The sequence below is a fragment of the Arvicanthis niloticus genome, chromosome 18 (assembly GCF_011762505.2).
Source record: "Arvicanthis niloticus isolate mArvNil1 chromosome 18, mArvNil1.pat.X, whole genome shotgun sequence".
NCBI lineage: Eukaryota > Metazoa > Chordata > Mammalia > Rodentia > Muridae > Arvicanthis > Arvicanthis niloticus.
In genome coordinates, this window is record NC_047675.1 from 20,932,643 (window position 1) to 20,945,857 (window position 13,215).

The following is a 13,215-nucleotide window of genomic DNA, read 5'->3' on the forward strand; positions in this document are numbered from 1 at the left end:
TTTTTTTTAAGACTTAAAGGCTAAGTTTCTAAAGAAAGATACACAGAAAACAGAAGAGCTAGGATTTGAATAAGATGCCTGCAAAACCCATGTCCAGATAGAAGAAAGAGGTAGCACACCACGAAAGCAGAGACCCTGAGAACCACAGAAGTATGAGATGTTTTGAAGATCAGCCATGCTCCACACAGAAGAACAAATGGGCTGGGTTCCAAAGCTTGTGTAGAATCTACCAGGTGGTTAAGTCGATGGAAAGGACGTGTGTAATGGCCAGATGAAGGCAAGGGGAATGAGAGGGTAGGACATGTGGCATGGTAGAGAATGAGGCTGGAAGTGATAAAAAGTGGGAGAAGAGGAGGCGGCCATCTGGTGGAGGTGATAAAAAGCCCCATTACCAGACCAGCAAGCTTATGCTGCTTGTCTTTCAGGATTGGGGAGCCCTAGGCAAGTTCTATTCGAATTGAACTTGATCTGTGGAGAAGACTGGTTTGAGTGCATCAGACTGGTTTAGGACATCAGTGCTGCCAGGCTGGGAAGTGAACCCCATCGAGCCTACCTAAACTGTAGAGAGCATGTTAGGAGTAAAGCAGTGTCAACAGTCCCTAATCAGGACCAGCACGCATTGCCAGATTGGGAAGTCACCCACAGACATGGATGCTTTCTTAAAAAAAAAAAATTTAAAGAAATCTTGATTTCTAAAATATAGCATCCCTTTGGTTTTTGCCATCCCCAGTATTGTCTAAACTCTAGAACTAAATAAAGAATTGTCCTCATGCTTCAGGTGAACTTGCGCTGACTTACATGAGAGACAAGGCAGATTCAGATAGTGCAATATCTGCTAGCAACCCAGCTGAGTATATATAAAAATTTGTCCATATATAATACAGCTATAGGTGCATATGTACAGAGCACAAATATACATGTATATCTACACATATGTGCAAAAAGGCAGCTGCTGTCATCACCGAACCATAGATATGTCATACTACCAGATCCGTCAGCAACCCTGGACTTCTGCAATCCCCTTACACATTGCTCTTGGGAACAAAAAAACTTATTGCATCTTGTGATCAATTGCAAGCTTCCTCTTCAAGTTAGCTTCCCATTTCTTGACAGAGCTCAGAATTGTCCTTGGGAGAGTAGCTAAGGAATTAACAGTGCAGGTTTAGTGTTGCAGCCACAACTTTCAACTTGCCCTACTATGTGGTTGTTTCGAAGAAAGGAGCCCTCTCCCTCTCCCTGTCCCTTTCCTCTCCCTCTCCCTCTTTCTCTCCCTCTCTTTCCCTCATCCTTTCTTTCTCCCCCATTTTCTCTGACTAGTTTCCTGACTGCAAAATGAACTCGTCTTCACATGGTTCCAATTCCCCATCTACTGTTCCATTTCCTCCCACTGGAAATGTTCCATTTCCTCGCACTGACCAGCTCTTCACAAGGGACGCTATGCATACTCTTGTTCTGTTTCTTAATTATTTAATGTGTTTGCAGTCAATTTTCTGGACCTGAAGTGAGTGCCATGCAGGGTCCCTGGGCACTCGCAGAGTGCTCTTCTGGAAGCCAATACCTCCCGCCTGGCCCTTGGGTGGGGTAAAATCTGCTGGTTCTCTCATCACCTGACACTGAAGTTCATCACTGCAATTATTTTGCCAATGGCCTAAGACTCAGTTGAAAAAAAGTTTAAAGCCAGATAATTTGCAGTTCTAGCTCGTTTTATATCATGGCTACAATAATTAAACCAAGCACCCTTACTCTGATCTGTCTTTGTGGATATCTTTGTGTATCATTAATAAAAGTTGTTTGCACTTCAAATAATTTAGCACAAGTATATATGAAACCTGCATGAATTTGGAGTGTAGGTCTCTACGGTCAAGTGATAACTTAGCATGTAAAAGGTCCTAGGTTCAAGTCCCAACAACAACCACAGAGAAAGAGAGAGGGAGAGAGGGGCAGGAGGGAGAGAGAGAGGGAGAGAGAGAGAGAGAGAGAGAGAGAGAGAGAGAGAGAGAGAGAGAGAGAGAGAGAGATTTGTGTTCCTGGAACTAGTAAATTAACCCAAAAATATTCATTGTGTACCTACCATGTTCAAAGCACAGCTCTGGAACAAGGACAAGCAATTCCTTCAACTATTTTGTAAATAAAGTTTTATTAAAACAATATCATCATTCATTTCACATGGTCTATAACTATTGTCAAAGTAAAATGACACAGAGTACTGGAAACAGAGACCTCAAAGCCCCAAACCAGTGAAGTGTTTACTTCTGGATCTGGGCTATACGCCAAGCACTTTGCAGTAAGCGTTCTGGCTGTACTGGCTTTCCTGGTGTTCAGTGTAAAGCTCTACTTGAACCTTTTACCAACACGTTGTGGACATCTCTATGTGCTGTCTCAATGTTCTCTGACATCCTATGAACCTCTTTTCCAAGAGTGTCTCTTACTCTTCTAAGTCATAACTGGCTCCTAGACTCTGGGTCTTGGCTACTTTGGCCCTTCCTGAGCTAGGCATGAAATGACCATGTGTTCCTCTTACCCCTTCCTCAAATCTGTCTCCTCTACCCCTCAGTGTTGTCTTGCTGACCTTTGACTCCTTCGTGGACCACTGAAAATGGTATCCTTTCCATCTGTGGAGTCCTTTCTTAGTGAAGGGAGGAGACGATGCCAAGCTGAGATATGTAAGAAACACAAGCTACAGAGCAGGCCTTACATCTCCAGTAAAGTGACAACATTGTTCCAACTACCACTGCTATCCCAAGCAGAGTTCTAGATCTGTCCTGTGACCTTTATTATAGACTTAGAAGGTTGGCACACTATCACCTCCAAGTTACTGATGGAGAAATCAGAGAAATCAAGACTTGATGAAATTTAGTAATGTGCCCAAGGTCACAAGCAAGCAGGATGTGGGGCTGGAGATAAACCCAGGCAACTGGCCCTAGCCAGTGTACTTTACCAGACATTGGTGCTGACCCAGCTTTCCTAAGCTCTATCTGTCTTACTAGTGTCACTAACACAGAAGCCAAAGCCAGCTCATAGGACAACTTCCTCACTGGGTGGATCACTTGTTAACAGAATATAGAGAATTTGCTGGAGTGGAGCTTACTCTGGCTTATAGGGCCTCTCCCCACATCAGGGCCCCTCACAGGAAGAAAGCCCACACTGCAGAGCTGCCCTTGTGAAGGATGTCGGGATGGGACTGAGTAGTTAAGGCAGCTATAACATTAAGCAGGCTTTCTCCTGCATTTGTCTGAGATGACATGCATTATTGAGTTACCTTTCTGCTCCAAGATCTGTCACTCTATGAGCTTTTATGGTGAATAAAAACATACTTAAATATTCAGCAAGCACCCTGTAGAGCACTAAATACTGAAGGCACATACAAAGGTCACACTTTCAATCTCCTCCCCACGTTCTAGAACATACACAACCCCAAAGCTGCACTCTTGATAAAATAGTGCTTTAAACTTAAAATATAAGATGTTCTGTCCTGTTTTCTGCATGAGTGACTTTTTCTTGTATTTGTTGGATAAAAATCAGAAGGTAAAGGTAAGTAAAATAAAGTAGTCAATTCAATTCAGTTCAGTTCAGTTCAATTCAATTCATCTGAACCAAATATATGGAGTTGGCTTTGCTGAAATCTCTGTGCTTAACACTGAAAGCCAGTGGATTTCCAACATTGAAAACAAAGGATCCTGAACTAATTCCTACCCTCAAGAAGCTATTGGTTTAATGGGATAAATTTCAACCAGTGGGATAAATTATATGTTTACATAAATGTAACACTGTTAATGGTATATCCTTCCATTTCTGTTACATAACAAAATATTCAAGGCTGGGTATTTTATAATACCCAAATAAATTGATTCAGTTTATAGTTTGAAATATTGGAAGTCTAAGACAGGCTGGCCCCATCTGTTTGGACTCTAGAGAGAGCCATCATAATACTGCAGATGTCTTTGTGGAGAGGGGTGCACAGGAAAGTGAACTGAGGGGCTGGTCACATGGCGAAGTAAGAAGCCATTGACCAAAGAGACATGAGTTTTGTTTGTTTATAGTAACTTACTCTCTGAGGGACTAGGGTACTCTTCAAGACTAGTATTAAGACTGTAAGACTAGTTCCTTCTAGGACTGCTGCTCCCAATGACCTCTTAACATCTTCAGACTAGGGACCAGACTTCCAAAACACTAACCCTTTGAGGACAAGCCAACCCAAAGCAGCTCTATCATGTCCTATAGGAGATAAGCATAAAGAAAAGGACAGTAAATACTGCTCAGTGGGCCCCACGGATGCTAGATACCATGTTCAGTGCTGTTAAGTCTCCTGCGGTCACAGGCAATTCTCACTACAACCCTGTAGGGCAGGAATTATTAGCTTCAGATTACAAATAAGAAAATTAGAGGCATTCAGAGAAATTAGACAACCTTCCTTAGAAGAAGAAAACTGGGATTTCATCCTAAATTATTCAGACTTCAAGGCCCATCATTTGGCCCCAAAGAGTGAATGCAATGATGATGGTGACCATTTGGGCCTATGCATCCCAAGCAATGGGAAGAACAGGAAAAGATGCCTGGGAGCTGGGAGTATAAGGCGGATGCCCAAAGCAGAAAGCAGTGGTTGTGGAACATCTTGCACAGTTAGGGAGCGTGCGATGACCACTGGCTAACCACAAAGGTGTCTTCCCCCAAACATACAGAACATAAAAATAGCTTTAGAAATCTCTAATGTTTTCTGATTTTCAAGCCAAATCATGTCCATCTCCCTCAAGACTGCTTCTATAATCTTTATAGCTCAACAGAACCTCTCGCAATGTTGAAGTGAGCAAAATAGCGACTCCCAGGGCTGAGCACTCGTCCTTGGGGCTGTTCTTCATACTCTGGTGATAGAGCTAGCAGGGACTCCACAGCCCTCCAGCTAATCACGCCTCCCTCCAAGAGGGTAGTCATTGCCTTGCATCTAAGTCTCATCAAAGGAGAACCAAATCAGTCTGCAGGCATTCTGCTGGGATTGGTGTGTTGCGTGTTGCATTAATAGAGTGTTTGAAGTTCAGGCTTCAGACAGTTGCTTCCATTTTGCTGTGCTTTATCCTAAGAGGAGATTTCAGAGCATCAAGAGCTTGGAAGAACAGAGTGAGCCTACTTACCAGATGAAATGTGAGAGATAAGGGGCAGGGCAGGAAAAGGAGAGTCCAATCCATGTTTTCAGTAATAACATTCATTTCCACGTTGTCTGGAGATGGCATCTTATGAACAAGAAGACTCAAGGTTATTGGGAGGGATTGAACGCAAATGAACCTGGCAAGTTGCCAGAATTCTATAAAATTATATCCACTGTAAACTCTAAGGTCAAAAGGAAGAAACTAAAGAGCTCAGTCTCTCTCTCTCTCTTTTTTTTTTTTTTTAAATCTAGAGAAGTTGGAACCAGGGGATTGCAAAGACTTAACTAAGGTCACGCAGATGGGAGAGTGGGACACGCTCTGAAATGCCCTGGTTTTCAGCCCAGGGTCCATTAATGATCCATGCAGTCTTCTAGGAGGCTTTAACTGAGGGAAACCGGCTTCGAGGGAGCTGTGAGGAAGACCAACCATGTGAAGTGGGCTTTGAGGGACACACAGGGATGCAATGGCAGACAGTAGAGGACACTGAAGAGACTGTGGGGGTGTCCTCTACCTGCCCAGAGTGTGCCAAGCCTGGCATCTCAGCATCAGAAAAACGAGTAAGCAGATTCTTGCCCTAAATATTGCTATTAACAGTAAAATGAAACCCCCCTTCCTGGAAGAAATGTAAGTCCATACAGAGACAAGAAATCAAAACCTTGGTGTCTGGGTTAACTGTTTTAAAGAAACCAGCATGCTCTTTGAAAGGTTAAAGAGAAAAAGAAGAAAACTCCTCCTCCTTGCCTCCACCTTAAGGATGAATGCTTCCTGCTGGCAGTTATAAACATTCATGAAGCACCCTAAGGGCTTCTTCCCTGGCAGGGTAGCCAGGCCCTGAGACAGAATGGGAGGTATCAAATCCAGCATCCCTAGTGCTCCATCCAAGCACCAGTGAGGGCTACACAATGGGAGTCCTGAGTCACCTCCCTAATCAAGCACAGCTCACTGGCCCTTCGCCAAGCTCCGTCAACCTGAATGGGACACAAGCAAAGGCAGCAGCTAACACTGGAGCATTTCTGAACCGAGTCCAGAGGAAAGGCATAGAGCCCCTGCTCAACATCACAGGAGGCCACAGATGCAAAGCGACACCTGCGTGATAAAGAACTGAACTAGTTTAAGTCTAGCTGGTAGGGCAATCTTCATTAGAATTATACGCGACAAATAGTAGACAAAAGCATTTGTGGAAACTCTGTGACCTTTCTGTCTTATCCACACCAACACACACTGAGCCAGTGAAGGGAACAGGTGAGATTTGTCTGCAGTACTCCCCAACCCTCCATCTCCCAATCTCATTTTATATCCTGTGTTAGCTCCACTAAACCTAACTCCTTACCCATGATCTCACATGCTGTTTCTCCCCTTCTTTGCTCCCACTTACCCCCCCCCCCAAATCCAGCTGATAGAGACTGTTCCCAGTGCTCAGCAGCACAGAAGATCACCTGAGAAAGAAAGATGCCTGCAGAGATAAGCTGTTCTCCAGGATAAGATGTTTGAAGTTTTGTTGTTTGTTTGTTTGTTTCTGTTTTTCAATTCTAAGCCATCTTACACGCTAGGCAAGCACTCTACCAAGTCCCCAAGATAATATGTTTGTTTGGAGCCGTATGCTATGGCTCCCAAGGTTAGATAATAAGAAGCTTGCTGCTCGTTATCGGCTCTCCCGGAATGCTCGCTGACAGATGTTCCCTTTGGGCACCCAGATGCCATTCTGTGAAAAACCCAAGCCACGTGGCGAGGCCAAGTGTTATAAACTGGTCCTGTCCAGTTGACAAGTGTGGGTAATCTGGCAGCTGACATCAGCTGTCCTCAATGTATCTTGGATATCTGCCCAATCGAGCCTTCCAATGACTCTAACCCTGGCTTCTCCATCCTAAAACTGCATGACAGATCTCAAGTTAAAACACACACACACACACACACACACACACACACACACACACACACCACACAGCTGAGCTTAGAGTGTCCGCAGAACCAAGAAAGGCAATGGCTTGGTATTTGAAGACATTGGGTTTGGAGGTTGTTTCTAAAGTAATTGGTTAGGATGGTGTTCTAAAGGGCATTTAACAAAGTAAAACCATAAGAGGATTTCCATTTCTGTGGTTCTTTGATTTGGTGACCGATTTTAGGAATGTCACTGTTCTGTTTGATAATTATCTAATCATTCATTTGTTAATTTGCACCTCTGTAGAAGGTGTTGTGCCAGATGCCATCGGCACAGCAGGGGAGATCAAAACAAGCCCTGAAGATGCTCTACTTTATCATAACAAGGGACAACTCTACAATTGATCAGAAAGTAAAGGTCTGAGAGAAAACTGCAGGTGGTAAGGTTGGCTATAAAGACTGGGACCTGAACCTGTCACAGGCCTTCTTAGCAGGACAGTCTTCTGGGTGGCAACCAGGAGCTGGTTCACAAGGGTCCATATGGTCTACACTCTTCACAGCAGACAAACCATCAGTTGCTCAAAGCTGCAAGCTCAGTACTTTATAGAGACCAGAGACTAGGAAATGCAGGAACCACAACTAAATCAATCTCCAGGGGATCCAAAGTGCATGTTTTTATACATAACATGCGGATCCAATGCATTTAGATACTGTAGTTAAGGCCACAAATCCACCACCCATAAGCACTGATGGACCCAGAAAGGCATTAGGTGGAAGAGCTCAGGCGTTGCTCTGAGCTAATGGGTAAAAACAATGAATGAATCCCTTTTCAGCCTCTAGGGAGGGGCTCCAGTTGGAGCTAGACAAGAGTCTCCTGAATGTTGCTCTCAAAACTGACCTGGGTTCCTACCTTGGTGGTAACCTGTAGTGTAAACTTCCTCACTGAACAGATGGAAGCGATGAAGGGGGATCTGGTTCTCATATGCAGGTCATCAACTTCAAACAAGATAAAGACAGAGTTCTCATAGTCTAAACATCTTTCCAGCAGTGGGCGTGGCTCAAAAGTGAGACCACATCTCAAATAGCCATGCAGAGAACCTGGAAACACGGTTTTTTTTGTTTTTGTTTTTTGTTTTTTTTTTTTTCAAGTTTCGGTCATATATTCCATCTCTGATATCAGGCTTTCTTGGTGTATGCTGAAACGTAATACATGTTGATTTGCCTCTCGAATAAAACACTGAAAAGGGGAACACTCTTGCAATTTTCATCTCTTTCTTCTTCAGGATGCAATGGTCCTTCATTTCACAGCACCATAAATTCACTTCAATGAGCCGGAAAAACAATGTTCAGCATCTCATCAATATTTAAACAGCTCACTAAGAGCCTGTATTTTACTCTGTACAAGAAGCCATGAAGCTGGAAAAAAAATGAATGACTAGCTCGCCAACTTTTAAGTTGAATGTGCTCAGCTTTTAATTTGAGGATACACCAGCAGTTTACTTAGAATCACATAAAACTTCACAAGAATGAAAGGTCCCATAGCCTAGGTTTGAGATGTGCTATCCTACCCACCACCGATATTTCCCTAACTCTGGGGTTAAGGTCTAGAAAGGACACCATGTGCTACCACTGGATGTGGTCAGACCCTTGGGTTCAGTTACAACACCCTCCCCATCTGCTTGGGAGCTTCCACTCTTCCCCTGGCTCTTTAGCTATGGTGCCTGCACTGGGCAGGGTGTTCCCTGTCATCCTCCTTGCTTCTGGATCCCCCATCTTCCTAGGTAGTTAGAACCTTCTAGAACACTGCAGATTACAGCTCATGGTAATCTTTTGCCTTTAGTGAGCTTAGGGTTTTTTCATAGGAAACTCTGACATAAAAATCATACTTCTACTTCTGCCCTTACCAAAATAACAGAACACGTGTTTTCTGGGTTATGTCAGCTTCCTGAGCTGTGGAAGATACTTGAAAGGAATCAAATGTTCTCCATGGAGAGTGTGCCCCCCCTCCAACCCTCATCTTCCCTTTCTCCCTCCCCCTTTTTTCCCTTCCCTCTTTTTCTCACTGAGCCCCCAGATAGGATTTAAAGAAGATTCTGCCCTCTTCTTATCTTTTCTGACATTCAGAAAATAGTAGCAAAGTGGAATCATAACAAAGGTTTACTTTGTACCTCCAACACTGTGTGATGCACACCCTGACACATTCCCAAAGATAGTTCTTTCCTTTATCCTTTGGGCTGGTGAGATTGGGGGAAAGACAACCATGAAGAACAGCTCAGAGCCTCAAGAATTAGGAATCTGGATGGCATGGACATTGAAGCATGACAAGGTAAGTTCAAGTCCCATCTCTGTCACTTTCTTACTGTCAGTGTGAAGGAGGCAGGTATCCTAACATCTCTTTCACCAGTTTCATCATAAGTAGGCAAGGAGAGTGACAGTCCTTGCCACAAGGGGATGCTGAGATATTGAATGATGTCACACTTCTCAGTACTTGCCTTAGGTCTGCCTTATTGCCATAACGGCAGTTTCTATAGCTACCGAAGTGACCATGAAATACAGCCAAGTTCACATCCGCTGACCTCCTAGCAGCAGACTGTGCCTCGGCAAAAAGAATATGAATTTTAGGCCTCCTCTGGGGAATTCTGGACAGTCATGAACAGCTCCTGACCTTACTCCTGAGTCAGGACATGGAAGAAGAAAAATAAGGGAACAGTGATTGAGTCTAACGCACACAGGCAGGAACTACTCTGACTTGCAGCATGCTTGTGAGTCTACAGAGCTTGTCCCGAATGTCTCCATGGTCCCTGCTCACCCTAACAGTTACACATCACTCATAGAAATAGGCACTGATCTCATGGCTGCCCTTTGAACATGAGGTGCTGGCATCCCGATGTCTCTGTAACTGGATCTGGAGCCCCAGAGCCCGCCTGTCTCATAGTCCTGTCCAGGTCGGCGCTGCCTTGGCTCATCCTTGCCTCTGCTTCTGCCCTAAGAGGACTGCACTGGACAGGGTGCTCCCTGGGTACCCCATCTTCTTAGGTACTTAGAACCTTCTGGAATACCACAGATTACAGCCCATGGACCACATTCCCTTTGCCTTTAATAAGCTTTGGTCTTTTCATTGGAAACTCTAACATAAAACCATACTTCTTCTGCCCTTACCGAATAACAGCACATGTTTTCTAGGTTATGTCGGCTCCTTGAGCTGTTGAAGACTCGGAGAGGAATCAAATGTTCTCTCTGGATGGTGTGGCCACACCCCTCACACTCCCTTGGTCACTCTGCTCTTTAAATCATTGCATTGGAACGGTCAGGGAACACACAAGATTGGCATGCAGGAAGAGAATTTTGTATGTGCTTACCTATTGTTCCCCTGGGCTGAAGCTTCGGCCCTTCCACAGCAGAGTTCTTATCCTCATCAAGGCGAATAAAGCATCTGGAGGCCAAAGTTAAGTCAGCAGCTCTGCTGACCACACTTCAGGGTCCCCCTGTCCTTCTGTTTCAACAATTGTTAGTAGGCCACAATTGGTGATAGATAGGGACCCAGTGTGACAGGCAGCATTGATGCAGAATTGTGGATGTCTTATGCAGGGAGCATCCCTGAATGCCAGGCAGGTAAGCAATTGTCATATCATAAGTCCTTGTCAGGCATCTGCTGGCTTACTAGTGTTTTCTTTACTTTTTAGACTCCCCTAAGAAATATATTTGATAGAAAAGAACAATGCTAGCTTTACTTAATTAGATATATTCCTTACACAGTTGGAATACTCTGATAAAATCTATAACATGACCATTAATTCGAATTTTCATAAATGACATTAAAATGGGCTATATGTTTGTATCCCACAAGCATAAATATTAGGTATGATTGAGTCTTTTGATCACTGGGCTCCAGTTTTCTTAAGTGACTATCTAAATCTGTGGCGCTTACCTCAGAGCTGTTCCTAGATGTTTTGGGAATCTCTTGAAGGCTATCAACTGCCCTCTGTAAAAACGCACCCCTGAAATCATTTGCCTACAGTTTGTAAGTCTGCACAGACTCCCCAGAGCCTTCTCTTCCTACCTAAAATATCTACAGAGCCAAGTGACCACCCCTGAGTTGGTTCTTAGTCTGGTCTTAGTCTAAACACTATGCTCTTTCTTCCTTGGATTTGTTATAACATTGGGGTTCCAGAAAAAATTCTTCTGGGTAAAGTGATAACTTAGAGCCTGTAGATATCAAATGTCCTACATCAAAAGCCCACATGAGTTTTCCTTATTATACTGTTAAATGCCTAAGCAAGGATTTCTCCCAATTTAACAAAACACAGCCCTTTATTTTGCTCCTATCTTCAACGCCTTAGAGCCTATTTATTTTAATCCTGTTACTAGGAAAAAAGAAAAGAGAAAATTATTAATGATTAGAAAGGTCGGATTGATGTTCACAAAAAAAATTCATGGTTTGGTTTTCCCTGACTGAGGAGTGAATTTTTTTTTTCTCTTCTAACCAAAATATTTTGAGGTTTATACAAGCCTTTCTAATCAACCGTGTGAAATATGGGTGTACATACCTAACCTTTCTCATCAAAGACTCACTCCTATTAAACTCTCTTACCTTCAGGACATACCCCCACCACCTCCTGCACCACCTCCGCTCTTGAAAGGGACAATACACCTTTAATAGAAAAGGTTCGTTAAATTCTTCCTGGATGTTAGGACAGGCACTTTCAGGCTCCCTCCTCATGCTATTGTTTAACCAACCTTCATTTCCTGGGTGGACCATGGCCTTTCTGCATGTCTTCCTTGGAGTTTATGTGGGTTTGGGGGCACTCTCTTGCTACATCTGGGACACCCAGCTTCCACGAGGGAAAATGCCAGCCAAGGCACAGTCTAAAAAAAACACTTTTAGAAAATGTTAGCAGTCATCTCCGTCAGCACAGGGCAGGAGCTGCAAGGGGGTGCTGAACAAACATGGAGATGTGCTCTTTAATGACAGGCATCAGCTGCTCAAGTTCCTACCCCATACTCTGAGTGACTGCCCACACAAAGGCAGGCATATGCACACCCTGTGCCCCGTCTGCCCACTGAGGTGTGTATCTCGACACCTCTATGCCAGCATTTTGGTGAAAATATAGGTAGGCCCTGTAATTTTGCTCCTGAAAAAAACAATATATATGAAAATCGGAATCGCACAAAGTCCTTGCTGCTCTGTCACTGGGTGGTTCTAAGACTAAGTGCCTCCTTTTCATTTCTGACTGAAGCTAGGCATGGCCATCAGACTTGAGCGGCTCAACATATCTTGTTCAGCTAAGTTGACGTCTGCCAAACTAGCTTTGTGTGATGTCAAGAACTTGATGTGTGTCCAGTCTCTTGTCAGACAGGTCTTATGTCTTATGCTACCTCTATGGATGATAATAGCCTTGTGTTCCCCTTCTCACCAATGTCAACCCAGTTTACAGTCCACTGCCCGACAAGCAGAGCACGGTGACTCGTGTTTGTGACCCCACCACTCGAGAGACTAAAGCTGCAGGGGCATCGCAGATTGAGGTTAGTGTGAGCTTTTCCTCTAAGAAAGAGGCTGTGATGGTTGGTGGTGGGTGCACTGAGAATGTGAGAGCCGTGATGCGGTTGACCTCAGAAAGAAAGTGTGTGGCCTGAGGGAAGCAAGCCAAGCCTCAGTCTGGGGCAGGGCTGTCTAGAAACGGAAGGGAGGGGAGGGAGGCTGAAAAGGAGAGGAGGATTAGGAGGAGACATCAATGGGATTCCTTCCTAGGGCTCTGCCAGTCAAGGCCCCAGCACCTGTAGGCTGTGTGATTTGAGCTAATATAATAAAGGGCAGGCAGGGGTAGCATGGGGGTGGGGGGTGGGGTAGGAAGTCCTAGGGTTAGTGTTAAATCCTGTGGTCAGTAATCATAAAAGCATTACCTTCACAGGACTGTTGGGGAACCTGGAGGCAGAGGCTGGAAGGCCAGAGATAAGGCCTAGAAAGAACCTGGCCAGCTCATGGCAACCTCTCCCAATCTCTCCCTTTCCCTGTCCCTGTCTCTGTCCCTCTTGCTGTCCCCACTTGCTCTCTCTGTTTCTCTCTCTCTCTCTCTCTCTCTCTCTCTCTCTCTCTCTCTCTCTCTCACACACACACACACACACACACACACACACACACACACACATTCTTATGCCTCCTATGAGCCAAGCCTAACCAAAATCAGAAAGCAGGGAA

General features: G+C 44.4%; 1 protein-coding gene across 7 annotated transcripts in view; it reads right to left on the bottom strand.

Annotated features, from left to right (window-relative positions):
* Ces5a (carboxylesterase 5A) overlaps positions 1-13,215 on the bottom strand; it is a 292,545-nt gene that overhangs the window by 114,450 nt on the left and 164,880 nt on the right. For 3 of the 7 annotated variants that reach the window (XM_076915626.1, XM_076915628.1, XM_076915627.1), the window contains one exon: positions 5,127-5,225. The gene's annotated coding sequence lies outside the window, so the exon portion shown is untranslated. Of the gene's footprint in view, positions 1-5,126; positions 5,226-7,917; positions 9,010-10,378; positions 12,781-13,215 lie in introns of those variants that run through there. The other 4 variants (XM_076915632.1, XM_076915629.1, XM_076915631.1 and 1 more) reach the window with 3 other exon arrangements.